General features: G+C 37.8%; 1 pseudogene; it reads right to left on the bottom strand.

The window, feature by feature from the left end:
• Positions 1-1395: 1395 nt before the first annotated feature.
• The window catches only part of LOC104863972, a 47927-nt pseudogene continuing 30162 nt past the window's right edge, over positions 1396-19160 (bottom strand).

The following is a 19160-nucleotide window of genomic DNA, read 5'->3' as shown; positions in this document are numbered from 1 at the left end:
TGGACAGTCATCACTATGTACATGTAGCAGGGATGAGTGGAATTTTCTCCCTTGACTATCATATTAATCTACCATGTTCACTGTCCGCATACCAGTCTTTCTTGGTCTTGTGAGCTTCTACATGCTCTCTAAATCCAACAAGCGATTTGTGATCTTGATGATACAAATCCCACTGTTAACTCCAGACTCCATCTGATCTTTTAGCTCCAATCTATTCATCTCTCTTCATGTTCACAAATACCTGTTGGTTAATTTGCATTCCACCTCCATATTTTTCCTACTTCCTTTTAGGAAGTTTGTGAATTATTATAAGGCAGTTGAATCACTCAGAGGATTAAGTGCTATTTTTAAGCTTTTGAGGAACAGTTGTGAAGAAATGATTTGGGGATGTGAAGTATTTCACAGTCATATCCCACATAAACTTCAACTTACCAAGTTTGTGGTCATTTGCAGCATATTAAGACACTAGAGATAAACGGATCAGTGCTCTCAGGTACCAACTTCTAAGCTGTTCAGTGGCAAGATGCCGTAGAAGCAGTGTATGGTTCACAATACCTTCCTTTCTAGTGTTTTTGGGATTTGCTGCTCTCTCTCTCTTACTAGTGTCTTTGGCAGGGTTCAGAAATTTGGACTTTAAAATAAAAATAAGGATCACTGTCTAGGGGCCTCATCAGATTTCTTGTCTTCTACTGAGATCTTGTTCTCCAGAGATTTTTGTAGCAGATCTAGAGTCCCATGGGTAAGCAGACTTCCCTAAGAGCACAAAGGTGAGAACCTTCCTGACTGATCATCCCACTTATTTTTATGAGCCTTTTCTGAGCTCCTAGCTCACCAAGCGATGTACATTTTCCTAGCAAAGCAAAGCAAAGCCAGCCAGCCAGCAAGCAAGCAAACAAACAAACAAACAATAAACCCTACCAGTTCCAAGAAGTCTTTCCAGATTGGTAAGAACACAGATGTTTTCTCATGTCAGCTTTTTTTAGACCTTTAATTGATTGTTCTCATTTTAGTCATGTATCTCATGTTGCCCCTGCTCCTTTCTTTTTGTTCATCCTTAAATGGAAATCTATACTTTCTGTAGATACTTCTGTTCTCATATTGTGTGTCTTTATTGCACAGGTTCAGAACATTATTTTTGGTAATAGCTCAGTTAGAATGGAAAAATCAAGTATAATTACTGCTTAACACATTTTTTTGCCTACATTGACAATGATGAAATGTCTCATAACTGTACCTTCCTGTAATCCAGATACTGTAGGTCATAGGAAAACAATAGTGGGATGTTACAGTTGATGAAGTCTGGAGTCAGATCTCTCTTTTTTTTTTGAACCTAGTTTCCATTTATTCAAAGAATAAATGAAATTTTAAAAAGTGTTTATTAACTAGTTTCAGAAATTACAGTAGACATTTCTTACTTTCAAAGTCCAACCTTCCTAGTGAAAATAAGAAATTTCTGAAATCCATCTTTGGATTGTTTGGGGGTTCACTCTGACTAAGCAACATTTTTAGTTGAGAGAAGAGTTTCTTTTTGTTTGTTTGTTTATTTGTTTGCACTCTTTGAGGAGCAAATGGGTGTTGACTGGCCAAAGGTAGGTGTTCTGAAAAACATCAGTGCTGGGCTTTTGCCTTTGGAATTAGATATATCATGATTTATGTCTGTGGAACTTGAAGTTTTTCCTCTGGTACCTTCAGGCTGAGTTTACTTGTAGGACTGGTAGAGATGCTTTTCAATGCATATAGAAAGCATCTACTTCTCCCATGGTGTTTCAAGTTTTACAAGTAATCAACAATATACTTTCAAAATCTTTGTACTTTTATACAATTTTAGCTTCTTTAAAACTGAGCGTATGATTTCTAGCTTCTCGATTAAAAAGTTTCTGTATTTTAGGTGTCAGTGTGGCCTTGGGTTTGGGGAACACTCCAGAGTTACCCAGAATCAACAATGTGTGACCAAGAGTAGGTCCAAAGGGGACAGTGGGCTAGGCCTGGGTAGCTGTCTCATAAGCTTCATGCCAAGCCTCCCTACAGTGCTTCTGCCTCTTCGCCACAGTCTCTACTTCTTTGCCACTGAGACCTGGATAGAAAAGAGCAGATCTTTCTTATTTACAATATCAAAGCTTGGATATGATGTCTAAACAATTTCTTCATAGATATTCGACCAGCTACCTATCATGAATTAGGAGTGAAAAGAAGTCCAGTTTTCATCATGGGTTATGGAATTTGGATAAAAATAAAAAATATTCTATAATGCAAAATTCAAACTTCAGGGAAAGCACCGTTCCATGCATAAGATAACATACTTTGGTTTTTTCCAGGGAGGTTATGAAATTCCATTCTCTCTCTTTCTCTCTTTTCTTCTCTCTCTCTCTCTTTTCCCCCATAATTACTTTTGATATGTAGAATACTGAGAAAACCTAACACTAAATCTTGGAGATGTTGCCATAATCACTCATTTCACTGGGAATAAACACCATCACAATAATACTTTTGTCTCTTTGTTGCTGTCATCTCTGGCAATAATTGACAGCACAGACAATTTAGACATTTATATTTTATTCAGACTTATCAATGTGAATATGGAAAATTTTAAGCTGAGAGCTAGAAGGAACCTGAAAATTCTTTTGTATTTTAAATAAAGAGACAGATCCTTAGAGAGGTGACTTATTAAAAACTAGATGAGTAAGATTGTGCAAGCCGTTGGTGTGCCAGGCTTGAGACATTTCCAGCAAAAGTTGCTATGTCTCTGAGCTATTGGAACTGGAAATAACATGAGGCTTGGAGATGTTGAGGAACTGCTCTCAAGTTTTTCTTATTTGTGTAGACATCTTCATGGTGATTTGCTGATGCCTTCGCATTTACAGCTGTATTTTGTGAGCAGAATCCACATGGGCTTGTGTATATTGAACACAGATGAAAAGTAGTGAAACACTGTAATGAAAATTTTTGTTGTAAATAGTTATGAACCATCACTTACCTGGACATTAGGCTTCAGTGTGTAAATAAAATTAAATGTGATGTCAATAAATACTGGATGTGGGGGCAAAGGGTTGAAGATTGGAGGAAGGCAGAGAGGACAGATCTCCAATTTCTGTGCCTTTGTTAGGCCATGCATATCTAGCAGCTGTGCTCTGGGTTAATTATCAGAGAGAGGTTGTCTACTCTTTTCTATATCTTTTTATTCCTATTCCCTCTACCCCTGGGATAATTACAGTCTGTCTCTAGACTAGGGGAACAGATAATACCTATCCTCCTGACAGAAAATTTAAAAGAAAAAAAGTTTATGTATGATCTTTTTGTGATCTTATGTCTCATTTCCTATATCTTATAGATACTAGGATGTGGAGATGGTTGACCAGTCTATAGATTAACAAAGACAGCAAACAAAAGTTAAGCTCCTTAAAACTTTGTTACTCCTTTCCCTCTTTACATCTCCCTTTGAGTGAGGCCCAGTAGGACTTGGCCGTGTTCCTCAGACACATTGTAGTTCATGGGGCTCCTGTTTTGAACCACCACAGAATGCTGAAGGGAGGGTGGCCTCATCTCCCACTCATGTAATTATCATGAGTTTTTTTTTCTCTCATTCCTTTTCTAAGGGCAGTTCATTCCTCTGAATCACATGTATTCTCTTCCTGAGAAAGCTTAGAAGTGTATGTTCCTCTTTCAAAATTATAGAAATCTTAATTTGTAATAAAATAGTATGAATGAGTTGTGGTAAGTTTTTGGCAGGATCTGCAAAAAAATGGTTTCATTTAAACATGAATCATTAAAATGTTACTTCCTTAACACAATTAAGTCAATGCAGTCCTTATTGTTAGAATTAAGAGATTTCCTCCATAAAGCTCTCTGCTTTACACAGACTTCCGGTAAGGAAGCCTAGGCACTGTGAGCACGGAAAATTGCATTAAATAGCATCTTCTTTTCTCTAAAAAATTATAAAATTTTATTCAATCTCATTATCTTTCTGAAGAAATCTCAGGTTTCCAGAGCATTAAGAGACTCATTAAGGCATGTAGAATTAAATATACCAAAGGGCAAAACAAGGAAAAGCTAAAGAATGTCGCTTCTCCCAAGGGAGGTTTTTCAGTAAGCAGTGAGGAGTATGGGAGGCACTGTAGTTGGGTGCTTTGCTAGGGCAGGTGCTTAGGGAGTGCACTAAAGTCATCTTGTGGTAAACAGACCTGCTTTAGGTTATGCGATGCCTGGGACATGTGACGGGAGCCCAGAGATGCATCGACAGGATAAGAATTCAACGAAATATGAGTGAGAGCTCTGCTCAGCTGCAAAATCAAATGACACAAAATGTTGCTTCCAAGTCACAGAAATGAAAATGGTCATTATCAAACTGTGTTTAATTTTAGGCATAGGTAGACTTGATAATAATTAAATGATGAAGAATATTAAACTGCTTTCCCCTCAGAGAACTGAAAGTCTAAAAGACAACATGATTGGCAACACAAATGGTAACTTTTTTCTTTTTCAAACAAAAGAAGTTAAAAGTTTACAATTTTATCCTTTATCTTCTAATAGTTATTTTGTCTTTCTGATTGAAGTTAGTGTTTGGTGATGAGAAAAGATAAGGAGGAAAATGACTGTACTTCCATTGCAGAGAAAACTGGGCAGCTGATTAAACAAAGCTAATTGGAAAAAAGAGATGGAAAAATTAATGTTAAATATTTTTTCTTTTAAGATATGATAAGCCAATTATAAAACACAGTAGTTCCCCTTTATTTGTGGTTTTTGCATTCTGCAGTTTCAGTTACTTCTGGTCAACCACCATCTTAAAATGTTAAATGGAAATTTTCAAAAGTAAACAATTATTAAGTTAAGTTACATGCTGTCCTGAGTAACATGATAAAATATTGTACTACCTGGCTCCATCCAGTGCAGGAGGTGAATCTTCCCTTTATCAAGTGTATCCATGCTTTATATGCTACCTGCCCACTAGTCACCTGGTAGCCATCTTGATTGTCAGATTGACTGACTGGTATCACAGTGCTTGTGTTTAGATAACCCTTATATAGTAGTCTAATGCAACTTCACAATGCCTATTTCATTCACCTCCCTTCATCTTGTCAGGTAGGCATTGTATCATCTTACATCATCACAAGAATGAGGATGAATACAGTACAATAATAGACCACATTCATAACACTTTTATCATTTATTGTTGTAATTATTCTGTTATTATTATTATTAATCTCTTACTATACTTGACTTATAAAATTTATCCAAAAAAAAAAATATATGTAATCCAGGGATTTAGCTCAGTGGTGCTGCCAGTGCAAGAGCAAGGTCCCGAGTTTAATCCCTGGTACCCCCCAAATATATATATATATATACATAAAACAACATATTTATATACAGGTTTTAGGTCTTCATTTGGAGTCTTGGAATATATCCTATTCTGATAAGGGATTTCACATGTTAATGTGTTTCATATTTTGATTAAGTGAAATTGTTGATGAATTTGATTCCTTCTTTCAGGTAGGAATCTATCATCTTCCAATGTACATAAGGGACATTTTGCATGTTGAACGATGCCCAAGGAGTAGAGTAAATCCGTTCCCCTATTACAAGGGTGGATACAGAAAGTGGTAAAGGATTTTGAATGCTCTTTTAGAAAGTTACCTTTTACTTTTGTTGTCTATGTTACACATACATATGGTACACAATTCATATAGAGAGACCAGTTTCCCATCAGCTCCCTTCCTGAGACCACCTTGCTTTGCTCCTCAAAGACAATCATTCTTATTGTTTTATTTCATTATTGTAGATATAATATATTATAGGCTTCATTGAAAAAATACTCTTTTAATTCTTCCATAACATCAGGTCATGAAGCTCAACCTTTTCACACTAAGTGAAATCGTTTGTCCTCATTTTGGCAACAAGAAAGAAGATATGCTCAGATTTTTTTTAAAAAGTGACACTGCTTCACAACAGCTCTGCAAAGCAGCTAGAGTCAACTCCATTTTATTGGTGAGGAAACCGTGATTCTGGAAGATTGTACAATTTGCCCCATCAAACAGGCTGTTCCCGGTGGAGCCAGTATTCCCACCCAGGATTCAGAGCCCCTGTCTCTCTCTCCACCTCATAGTGGTGTTCAGCTAATCCCCAGGAATTCTTTGGAACCAGCCAGATGGGTCCAGTATGGGTGCATTTTAACTTTCCTGTTTGGAAATCATGCTCCAAAATAGCTCATAAAGAGCCAGCCAAAAAGCATCAGTATTGTTTTGGTGCTTGAATGCAGGCCCACAATCCTTTATATCTTCCTTCATGTCCTCCTGCCCAGCTCTGACAACAGGTTTAATGGTTGTCACAATTCACAGACACATAAGACATTGGAGTTGATTCAAGGTAGACTTGCTGGAGGAATCTGGCAGTTGTTCATGATCTTTGGCAGTTTATGTCTGAAAACGTTTAGCTGTCTTTGTCTTCCAACTCCCAGCATGCCCACGTAATCCTTGAGATAGTGCCCTTGACAACCACAACTCTGGACCATCTGAGCCTGTCATATGATCTACCAATTCTCATTTGTATTTTATTTATTTTTTGATTAATTTTTTAGTACACTTGTGATATGCATAATGATCACATACATCGTGGGGAATTTATACTTGCACATATTATATCTTGAGTTTTCTTTTTTTCCCATTCCCCTCCCTTCCTTCAAACCTCCTTCCCCTCCTTATTTGCAAAAGCTTTGTTTCAATTTTTTGTGCCCATCTTGATTTGGCTATACACAGCCCAGTTTCTTTCAAATCTGACCATGATGGATTTACAGCCTATATTTTAGTGTCACTTTTCAAGTAAGAATCATCAATAGCTTCTATTACTATAGAAGGAGACATGTTGTTCCCATTTGTTGTACCATGTCACACTGGATTGTCATTAATAATTGGTCTGCATCATCCATATGCTACTCTCCCACCACTCTCTAAGGGTAATAATTTTGATATTATTTTTAGTCCCTGTATACAGTTTTGAAAATGACCAAATTGAGGAAGAGTATTTTTGTGAAGGGCACTCTTTCTGAGCATGGGCTTGTCATCTATCAATGTTCACAAAGAATCAAGTTATTTGTTTTTTACACCTGATACAGAAACACTAAAACATTTCTCATAGCTCTGTAGGCACCTAAAAATCAGAGCCAATTAATATCAAGGTATGTAGGATGTGCTGTTTTTCTTTGTTTTATTAGAAGCACAGTGACACAGCTGACCCAGAGTAGTGTTTCTTAGGACTAAATTGGATGGGCTTTTGAATTGCCTTGCAACTGTATCAAAGTTTGTTGAAATATACTATTAAATATTTTGGTTATTCAGTAATGGTTATTCATGTAATGAGACTAATGTTCCCTTTTTGCAACATTAAAAAAGAAATTATGTGTAGCTCTTCAATTCCTGCCTCTTACTCTTCTCTCATGAAATGTGTCTAAAGTAGACAAAGAATTTTTCCTAGAAACTTGGGACTATAGTATGTTGGTAGTCAGGCTGCACAGCCCTAGAGACACTTCTGTGTTCTTTAATTAGAGTGACGTCTGGTGGGAGCAGCAGTAAAGACTAGTCTTCATCATCAGAAGCCAGACCATTAACTGCAGTACAAAATCTCTGACCTCTGTACACAGGTCAAAACAATTTTAAGCATGCTCTGGCAGGGTGTTCACATCTGCTGTTATGGATGGAATGTTTGTGTCTCTTCCGAACTCATATGTGGAAGACCCAACCTGCAGTGAAATCATATTTGAAGGTGGGCCTTTGGGAGGAAGTTAGACCAGATGAGGTCACAAGAGATGACTTACACATGATGGGATTATGTTCTTTTAAGACGAGGAAGAGCTGTCACTGTTGCTACCATATGAAGACACAGCAGGCAGGCAGCCATTCACAAGTTAGGAAAATAACCTTACTAAAGAACTAAGTTGTCAATCACCTTGATCTTGGACTCGCCAGCCTTCAGAACTATGAAAAATGCATTACTGTTCTTTAAGCCACTGAGGTTATGGAATTTTGATATGGCAACTAAAATCCCTTTATTCTGTAATGCTACTCAGTCACTGATGTTTCAGCTATCATTTAAGCCTTTTACTCAGTGTTTCTGTTTGCTTTGTTCTGGGCCTTGTTTTGCTTATGACCTAGAGAGTCTACCAGGTCAAAAGCCCTTTGCTGTTTAGTGGAAAGTTACTTCTCCAATATTTCCAGGTTTAAGACTAATGGTAGATTTCCTTTACAAGGAATATTTAGTTTTCCTTATTACATTTCCCTGTAATTATTCATAGTCTTAATCACCAATATTATCTTAAAATTATTTCATTTCTTCTCCCTTGTCTGTGCTTCTCCACTGAAATCTAAGCTCTGTGAAAGTTAGGACTTGTTTTCTTCTCCTTTTGCATCTTAAGTCTCTAGTGCTATACCTAGACCCATCAGAGGCTGAATGGATGACTGAATAAGGAACATTCCTGGACTGTGATAAAGATCATTGGGTAAGAGGACTGTAAATTCTTTGCTAGCTGGGTCCCTGAAAAGAACAAAGCGATGCCCACGTAGAAATCTGCAAACTGGAGTTTTCATAGCAACTTTACTTTTAATTGCCAAATTTGGAAGTGACCAATATATAAAGTGTGGTGCTTCAAGACAATAGAATATTTTTCAGTGCTGGAAAGAAATTGAGCTATCAAGCCACAGAAAAATATGAAGGAAATGAAAATGATTACTACCAGGTTGAAAAGGAAATCTGAAAGGCTCCATACCATGTGGTTCTAACTATATTACATTCTGAAAGGAGTAAATTATAGAGAAGTAAAAAGGTCAGTGGTTACCATTGCTTAGCAGAGAGAAAGCAATGAACAGACAAAGCACAGAGGATTAGTGAGAATACTCTGTATGATACTACAACGAAGGTCATATGTCATTATACACTAGTCCAAATCCAGAGAATGTATACCACCAAGAGAAAATGCTAAAGTGATTCATGGATTTTGGACCATAATGATCACCAATGTAGGTCCATCAGTTGCAAAAAATGTAGCAATCAGGTGGGGGATGCTGGTAATGGACTGTGGGAAGGGAATACATGTGTGACAATGGAGTGTATGGGAAATCTCTGTATTTTTCTCTGTTTTTCTGTGAACCTAAAATTGCTCTAAAATAGTCTTTAAAAGGTTAAGAAATCCTTTGGATGATGGTTTTCCCAGGGTGTCATTTCCATCCCCCTTTCTTTTTATTTTCTAGATGATATCACACTCATTTCCTTGCTCTGCCTTGATGTGGATGTTGTAAAATGGCCAGTAATGGCCAGGGTATTGGGGAACTGTTTGGCCAGTTCTGTAATATCAACTGAATTATATTATACAAAGAATCAAGATTCAAAACCAAGAAAAAAATCTAACAGAGACAGAAATTTTTAGACTTTCCCACGTTTAGACAGACTACAACATGAGGATCCTTAAACACACATCCAGGAAAGAGGGGAGAAAGATTTCTTTCATGGGCAAATCTGAGATCTAAATAATTATCTTGTATTAGATATAAATTTATATGTGGGTACAAACTATGGGGGGAGTATTTACAAATTTTCATAATGTATTTTAATAGTTTAATTTTTCTATTTGGTATTGCAGTAATTTTCTCAATGGGTAAGAACAATTAGCTACAGTTGGGGAAGTGAACAGGAAGTAAATTATACAGAGATGATTTTAATATAAAGAAATACAAAGGGCATAATGTTTAAGCTCTTATTTTAACCAAATTCTTTGTAAATTACTTTTGGTCAGTGATAAAATTTACAGCAAAATTTCCACATTTGTGAATGATACAAAACTTTTTTGGGGGATTGGGAGGCAAGCCAAAAAGATAAATGTAAGAAATTTATAAATCTGAATAAATGACGGATAAAACGGCACCTGTAACACTTGAGAGGTAGTAGGTAGCAGCAGAAGCTAATATTTATCAAGAGCTTACCATGCATGTACTGGCCGCTGTTCTAAGCACTTGGCATTTATTATTTTACTTGGCCTCATAGCCATTGCATGTAATTGGTAGCATTATTATCCTCATTTCACTAATGATGAAACTGAGATAGGGAGAGGTTAATGTGCCCAAACTATAAATGGAGCTGGATTTAAATCTGGGGAACCTGACTCAGAACTTGTGTACCTTACCACTCCCTATGAGGCCTCATCAAATGCATAGAAGATGAAAAGAACAGAAACCAAGAGAGACACTCAAGATGCAGAACATTGCTTAATGAGGTGACATTCTTCAGTGAGGAAATTCTTTCAGGAAAGAACAAAACAAAGCAAAGCAAAGCAAAATTGAGCACCAGAAAGGGTATAGAAAAACAAAATTTAGTGTCATTCCATTGGTTTATAATTAGGATACATATACACCTACATCATTATGGAAAGTTCTAGTCAAATTAATTTTAGAAAGAATCAATAGAAAGGGATGGACAGTCAAAAAATGGCAAAAAAGATGATAATGAAAGTTTGGGAAAAGACTATTGTAGGAATAATGGTTGCGAATTAATAACTATGAAATCATAACTAGTATGATTGAAGTGTATATAAAATTTATTCAGGAAATATTTGACAAAGCAAATTCACGATGTAAAAAGAGATAGTTGTGAACTCATTTAGTAATAAACCCATGGATTTATTAATTCAAGAGTGCATATGGACAATATATATAATACCTTTATCAGTGTATAACAAATTATTAGGAATAATTATAAACAAGTAAATAGAGAGATGGAGCCAACCCACAAAAGACATGCAAGGGAAGGTGGAAATGGGCCTAATCCAGCCTAGTTTTTCTTTTTAATAAAGAGAAAAAAATACTGATGTAGTTAGTTCAATGTGCCTTTGATGTTGGACCCAGCTCTATAGCTCACTGAATAGTTACTTAATTCCCCCAGAGCTGTGGTTTTGTCACTTGCCAATTGCAGATAATCATACTTCACTGGGCAATTGGGCCTGGGATGTAATTGGCACTCCAAAAATGTTGGCTGCTATTATAATTAAGATGACTCCATGAATGTCTGCCTGATGTGCTTGAAAAAGTATCTCTCTTCCACTGGGCTGAGCTGAAGACTATTGAGGTTTTCAATTCTATTTTACTCTGAACTGCAATTCTGTGGCTCAACTTTGAATTTATGCTGACATCTCTATACATAGGATCAGAAAGTTCTGTGATCTCTCTTAATCTTCAGCAAACATATACTTTTGCAGTAGCTTATGTGTCATTTGATTACCTTTTCGTAATAGCTTACAAGTGTGTAGTGATTGCTTGTATATTTCTTTTGAATTGTGTTTTTGGTTACCTGATTTGTTTATGATGATTGTTTTGTGCCTACAATGGGAAAGAAAAGAGGTATCGTGTTCTGAGAGTGAGTTTCTCTTGGCCATTTCTTATCTCCCAGCTTCAGAACCCTTGAGTCCAGGGACCAAACATACTGTAAATAACAATTACTGCACAACGATTCTCAAGTAAGCCTTCTGCAATGGAAATGACAAGCTGAACAATAGACAAACTAGAATGAGTTTGTTATGACTCACATGTTGCCTAGAACTTCAGAGTCCCTGCCTGTTTGGCTTAAATCAAACATGTCAGGTGATCTGGCCACAAGAACCAAGTGTGACACTGATGTACACTTTGCTGAAACAAGGTCAGCAGTCAGCTGTAGAGCTACATCTTGGTGAATTCAGCTGTGACAGTTGCCCAGAAAATTATAATTTAAGAAATTATTTCCTAAATCTCAACATTTCTCATTTTTAGGCAATGACATTTTGAAAAATATACTTTTTTTTTTAGTTGCCTTATAACTAGGTGACTCTTTTAGAGACAACAGCAAGAAAAGATGAAAGATAGGCCTAAGGGAGAGACAGGAAGAAAAAAATTGTTCAGGACTTTAAAATTACATATTTCTATTTCCATTATATTTATAGTTTTAAAGAATAATTTTTAAAAAGGGGGGGCATCAGCCAATAACAACTTGCAAAGGAAAGCAAACGGTTGATGAAAATCTGTGATTATGAGTATTACTGTTATTTTTATAAACTGACATTCACCTGAAAGATGTAGCTTTGGACAAATTTATAAACTTGAAAACACATTTACAATAAAGCATGCTCACCTCATTCTATTTTCTTAAACTTCAGCTTCAAATTTACTGGCTACAGTCACAACAAGGAATGAAAGGTTCATGAAGAACAGCAGCATCTTATTTAGACTTTAAGATTTGGTGAGTTGTGTTAAGTGGCATTTTAACTGGAGCATTGGCCCTGGGGACAGGAACTCTTTTGAAATGCTGCTTCCGCGTGTCTCTCAACAGTGGCTGATAAGGTGGAATCCACTCAGAAATGTAGTCAACCTCCACGTTTGCTTTAGATTAAAAGAGGGAAAAAAAAACATTTTAAAATCAACCAGATAAATCAGCATTTCAGCTACAAATTAAAATGTATTTTAAGAAACCGAGGTGACCGGATGTCTATATGCAAGCCACGAGCCTTTCAGACAGACATTTTACACAGCCACTCACAATTATCATTGACAAAAATTGACACTCTTTTCCTTCCATCGATCCCTGCCTTATACACGCTGGTTTGAAAGCAGATCAGCACAAGACAGGGGGAAAATACGAGTAAGAAGGAGTAAGGACTCTCCACTCAGAGTGGTGGGTCTAGACTTTGGTGGATAATCTAGGTCCTACAGTGTGAATGAAATGTTTGTAAATTGAGGCAAATTCATGATAGACAAATGAATGTTTTATGTTCATTTTTTAAAATTAGCTGCAATTTGAAGAAGATACAGTTGTTCACAAATACACTGGCAGGGAAAGGAAGGATCCAAAATGGCCCCTGGCTGCTCCCTCAAAAATTGTACCTGGTTGGGATGATCTGCTGGTCCCTGCAATTTAAGTGCAAATTCTAGTTTCCTTGCTTCCATTTAACAACACCAAAAGTTGGCTGTTAAAAAAGGTGTTTTCCTCTCTGTTTTGTTTTCAACCATCTAATTCAGAACTTGTGTATACAGATTAACTTCTCCCTGGCTCCATCCTTTCCTTTTTTTCTCTGATTTAACCGACAAGGGCTAAGTACTACAGTGCTTTGAAGGATTTCCTATTTTAATGGTTTTATTTTTTAATTTTTAATTTTTTTTTACCCAAAACATTTTCTCTGTTTCAAGGCTTTAATCTTGTCTTTCTGACTCCTGAGTCCTTGTATACTTTCCTTCAGTTTCAGGAGAAACAATTAAACTATCTTGCCATATTTCTTCTGAAAGTGGCAGAGAGGAGCTTCAGAGCCCTTATGCTGAGTCACACTGCACAGATAACTTTTTTCTGCACTTCCCAGAACACTGAATTGAGGTAAAGAGCCAGAGGCCAACTCCTGGAAAGAAAGAACTGTGGGGGAGGGGAAGAAGGTTGAAGGAAAATAACTTTTTATGAGCAAACACTCCAATCTTTCTTCTAGTATAGAATTTGAAAGCATGGACTCATTGGAGAGATTTTAGAGTTAAGTTGTAATTTGCTTATAGCAGATGTTTTGATTAGACTCATTCAGTGATCCCTTTTTAACCTAAGTGGCATATACACGGGATTAAGCAGGATGAAAGTCTGATCCTTCACGATCCACTCCCCTTCTGCCATCAAAACTATTGCTACTTAGTTTCCCCTTCTGCACAGTCTCCTTAAAACACATTTGCTTTTCAACTCTGGGGCAGCTGTGGGAGTTGAATATTCCCATGTCCTTAGATGACCTGGGATGGGCAGCTGGTTATGTCCAGGGAAAACTGCATTCCACTGAATATAAAACCTACACCCAGACTGCACCTTCAGAGTCCTGTGAAGCCAGGAGGAGCCAGAGATAAGGTACTATGAAGTGAAAAAGCGACCTCTCTTCTCTCCCCGTGGGATCTCTTTCCTCAAGTGAGCAATCCAGTGTGTGATGAGAAGAACACGGCACCTGATCTCCTTCTGTCTCCTTTAAGAACTAGTAAAAGAGAGCCATTTCTTCCTAGAGGGATTGCCTAACACGGACTCCTGCTCAACTCAGACTTCCTGACTACTCCTCAATGGATTGTTTTGTCTTCTTCCGTAGCCTGCTAATGTTCTGCTGTACCACTTATTAATATCTCTTTAGATTGGGGAGTCTTCCTTCAGACCCTGGATCCCAGAAGCCTTGCAACATCTTTCTATCTTCATGCCTAGCATTTAGTAGATGCACGATTGTTAAGTGCATGAGCAAGAACTGTGGGAACCCACAAAACTATTCTGACTTCCTGATTGCCCTAGTAAGCTACATTTATGTTGCTTCAGATAAACCGAGCCCTACACCTCTTAAAGTAGGATATGCTTTGAAGGGCTTGGGGGGTCAGATCGGGGAGGAAGACAATGATAGAAATCATGTTCTGGTAAACAAAAGTAAAGGCTTTGAAAAGATCAACAAATTGAAAACAAGGTGGCAACTTCTCTTTTGCTGCACATTGAGCACTGTAAGCCCAGGTCCAGTGCTGCTGAGCTTTTATTGATGTGGGTAGTCACAAATCTAGTTTGGTCAGTTTCTGAATGTCTTTTTTTCTTTTATTCTGCAGAGTACTTGAAGCCATGGAAATGCTAGTGTGATCTGTACCAGTCTTCTTGACAGTTGTTGTAGAGTGTTATTTGTGTATTGCTGAAGGCCTCATGTATGTTTCGAAAGTTCTTAGCTGTGAATTCTGGAAGTTAAATTTATCAGCCTTACATTGCTATCAATTACAAGCACACATATATACTAATGTATCATGTACGTTATAAAACAGTACACATAGAAATCAAGAGGATCATGTAAAAATAGAAATTCCATATTTTCTTCTCAAACCTGAATGGCTCCTATTGCACCCTATGACAGGGGCATGGTGTAGTTTGGAAAGTACTGTTAACAGGCATTATTTCTCCCACCCATTACTCCCACCCATGATGTGGACAAAATCAGAACTCTGTTCCTTGAACTTGTGCTAGGGGTTGGCTGCTCATTATGTTGTCTGTGCCTCAGCTTTCCTTTCCTGATGACACAATCTTATTTAGCTCACAGAAATATAGAGATTAATGGCTGATATAACTGACTATAAGAGTTAGGTCATTTATTTTGTATATTATATAATATTTCTTTTTAACTATTTATGTTTTCCAGAAAAATCCTATTATTTCATTAGCTTGTGTTGATTCTTCCATTAAGTTGTGATAATATTATCATCTTTGAATTGTGGAATTTTAGCAGTGAAAGAGATCTTATAAAGGACCTCTATTATAGTTCTTACCCAATGACGTAAGAAGACTGAGTGATAAAGAAGATAGTAGATTCCTTGATGTGACTGATAATCCCTGTTGTCTGCAAAATTGATCTCTCCTCCTTTCCTCTAATTTGTTTACCCTCCTCTGAGTGCCCTCATGCTTGAAGGCAGGCTGAATCCTGACCTTCCAGCCCCAGTCCCAGGGCATGTCCTGACTAGGCAAGTCAAGGCTTTCCCATCCCTGCACCTTGTTCAATTTTTCACTTTGAAAAAAGTACACAACTGGTAGATATTCCTTTCCCAGCTCTGAACTTTATCATCTCAGGTGACATGGATACTCCCCTAGTCACTTGAGAGCCATGGAAGGTGCTGGCCTACACTATGACAACCAGTCCAGGTGTGGTAGCATAGAAGGAGAATCACAAGTCAGGGAGCTGCCAATTTAATCATATCAAAACTACCATAAATCTGGCCTTCATGTTAAGCAAAATAGTAAATGCTGTCATTGTTTGAGCTGCTTTTAGTTTTCTATTATTTTCAGCCAAACATGTCCTAACTGATATCCAAAGGGACTGGGGTGGCAGAAATGAAATAACAATCCACAACTTTAAAATAGCAAATATTGTACAGCCTGGTTTTTACTTGCGAATAATGGCTGAAAGGAATTTATTTGTCCTGCTCAGTGAGGGCAATTTGTTTCTTTCCCTTCAGGAACTTTAGCCCTTATGTACTTAGAAGGCTGTGAAAGAATAAAGAATGTGATTATAAGAATGTTCTCCTTTCTCACTTCTGTTGATTGTTCAACTCTAGTAACACAGATGGGCTTCTTCTGAGGATCTATATTTACTTTTTAATATTAAGCTTCTTATACAGGGATATCCAGTTGCACTATAACTTTCATCTATTGGCAAATATAATTTGCCTACCAAGGCCTGGGCCAACAGTCCCTTGGTGAATCAGTGGCAAAATGCCTGAGCGTGGAAGCAGTTAGCTGTGTGTTCAAACCTAAGCTCCATCCACTGCCAGTCAAGGCTACCTTTGCTGCTGCTGAATGGCTGTGACACTCAGAAATAACCCAGAAATTTATTGAAAAAAGTGGTGTCAAATCACCCATAGACACCCACAGAAAATAGAAAAGCTTTTGTCAACATCTTTAATGGTTTCAGTTGGTAAATTATTAACAGAATATATGTGGTGTCCTCAGCATTTCAAATACACTTACTTTCTCAGTGAGAACACTGGAGAACAGGATCTCCTGCCAACTGCCCAGACGCAGGTGCCTCTCTCACCCCTCCACCCTCCCTCCTCTGGATTATCTTAGGATTGTCCCTCATGAAAGGGCTTCTGGCCACATTGCTGAGGACTCTTTCTTGTGCATGTTTTCCTTGTCATGTGAATAGTTTCATTCCATTTGATTCCTTCTCTCTCAGCATGTGGCAAAAAGACCACAATTAAAACAAAAATAAACAAAAATTTGGATTCTAGGGAGGGCTGTGGCACTAACTAATTATCTTATTAACCTTGGATAAATCACTTAACTTCTTGCAGCCTGTCAATCAAGGATAGTCACACCATTTGTGTTATCTACATCTCAAAGATGTTGTCAGAATCAAGTGACATAATCCTCGTGGACAGGCTGTGAACCCTACAGTTCTCACTATTGGGTATTGTTTGTGTTGACATTTTTCCTTCACGGGAGGTTGACACACATCCACTCACATGTTCCAATTCTGTATGACTCAGTAGGCAGGAAGAACAAGTCCACATGCCAGTGAGTAGAATGACCTGCAGGACACATTTGCTGGAAAACAGAGTTGTTGTTTTCACATTCACAAACACTGGAGAAATGGATTTGTTAAATTTTTTACAGCTACATTTCCTGGCTTAGATCTAGCATTTGGGTAATTTCCACAGTATTAAAGAGAGAAAGAGAATGCTCAGAAGGCTGAGAGGAATAGGAGAGAGGCTGCAGTTAATCAAGATTTTTTAAAGCACATAGACTATTACATTGTTAAGATTACATCTGCAGGGTGGGAGACACTGTCCTGAATTAGCAAACACTGAGGTATTTGGGGTAATACCATAACTAACTCGGTGACCCTGGGAAAAACATGTAACTTTCCTAAATTTTCTTTATTACTTAAATGGAAATGAGAATGGTATGGACCAACCTCATAGGGTTGCTGTATTGACTGAGATAACACACAAAGTGCCTAGCGCATGCTGCTGCCACTGCTGTGTGTACATGCGTGTACAGGTATGTGTAAGAAGATATGTTCTTTACTGCCACCCAGCTTCTGCTGCACTAAGGGCCCACATGTTCCACTTATCTCCCTCATAGATCACTTGAAAGACAAAATGTCCTGTTCCAGGGCAATTGACCATCAAGGTGGTTAGACTCTAGACACAGACACACAATTGAAGGAAGGGTACAGATGGAAAATAAAGATGCTAAGAACAGATCATTACTGACTATAGGTGCTGAGAAGAGCAGGAGTTGATTGAAACCTGAAAAATTCACAGATGTGCTTCATAGGCAGTGTGATGGACACTGACTTTGTTTTGAACTGAGGGGAAAAAAAAATCCAGCTGTAGAAACAATAAGAGCATTGCCATGCTGAGGAAAGAGGAAGAAATCTATAGAAATCTTTAATATGGCCAGGCAATGGGAACTGGCTAGATAGAAAGGGTGGGGTCAGATATCCTTTTTATGATTGCTGTCATTAGCTTCAATACCGGTAAGGTCTATTCAGTGTTTGCTCAGGAATTCTTCCTTCTTAGGGGAGCAGCTGCGATGAGCAATGTCTAGTGACACTCCGAGAATAACTCCTCATAAACAGTGTGACACGCTCTTTGTCCTCATAGAGAATTACCTGTTGATCAGTAATATCTCCAGGGGTGTTTTATTGTGGTGGGCATTAAGAAAGAGGATGAGGACCATGAAGACTGTACAAGATATTTGGCTGGAAGAAGATCATTCTAATTATGGACAAAGGCTGAAACACATATATAAAGAGAATAAATCTTCATAGAATAGGATAGCCACACATTTTAAGAAAGAATACAAGGACTGGGGATTTAGCTCAGTGGTTCTGCTGCCTGCCTTGCAAGCCCAAGGACCCAAGTTCAATCCTCAGTACCCCCCCTCAAAAAAAAAGAAAGAAAAAAAAAACTACAGTAAATAAAAGATAGGGTGACATGCCCCTTCATGGACAAAGGTGGAGCTTTCGTGAGGTTGGTGTGTGTGCAGAGCAATGTTTGGAAAACCTGAAATAATGATTCAACTGTGTTTAGCCCATTGTGTAGAGGCCCACTTGTCCCTAGGAGCAGCTGGCATGCAGCAGTATTCTGTTTGTCTGTCAGGTCGTCCATCATATTTGGATCTTGCTCCATCAAAGCAATGATGATGTGTTCAGTGGCTTTTTGCTTAATCTTTCCCTCATTTTCTTTTTTTATTTATGCATCATGTGTCTCCACTTATCCCTCCTCAATTTCCCTCCTCAGTTGCTGACAATCCTTTCTTGTCCTACAAAACTTTTAGAATGTTCTAGCATGCTGGGAGGGGGCAGCTGGATATTCCTTGCTTTTTGCTGAGTGTTGTTGTTGCAAAGAAGACACTGACCGGTGAGTTGGCTACATCTGAAATTTAGAATTAGAATGGGGAAAAGTGTAAATGTGAATTCTAAAAGAAGATGATGCTAATCTTGCAAAATGAGGTGAAATTATAGCTATCTAAGGTGTTTATTTCTCATAAACACACTGATAGAATCAAAGAGAGCCAAGTCTTTTCACTCAGCCAGCTGCCAAGTCTTTGGGAAGGTGAGGAACCAAAAACAATGAGGGTAGCTGTGGTGGGACCTCCTATCAGCTTGAGTTCCTAAGAGCAGGGAC

Source organism: Fukomys damarensis, unplaced genomic scaffold (genome assembly GCF_012274545.1).
Source record: "Fukomys damarensis isolate Sample0158 unplaced genomic scaffold, DMR_v1.0_HiC HiC_scaffold_14, whole genome shotgun sequence".
Taxonomy (NCBI): domain Eukaryota; kingdom Metazoa; phylum Chordata; class Mammalia; order Rodentia; family Bathyergidae; genus Fukomys; species Fukomys damarensis.
The sequence above is the reverse complement of the archived record's forward strand: the minus strand, read 5'-3'. Positions and strand labels throughout refer to the sequence as shown.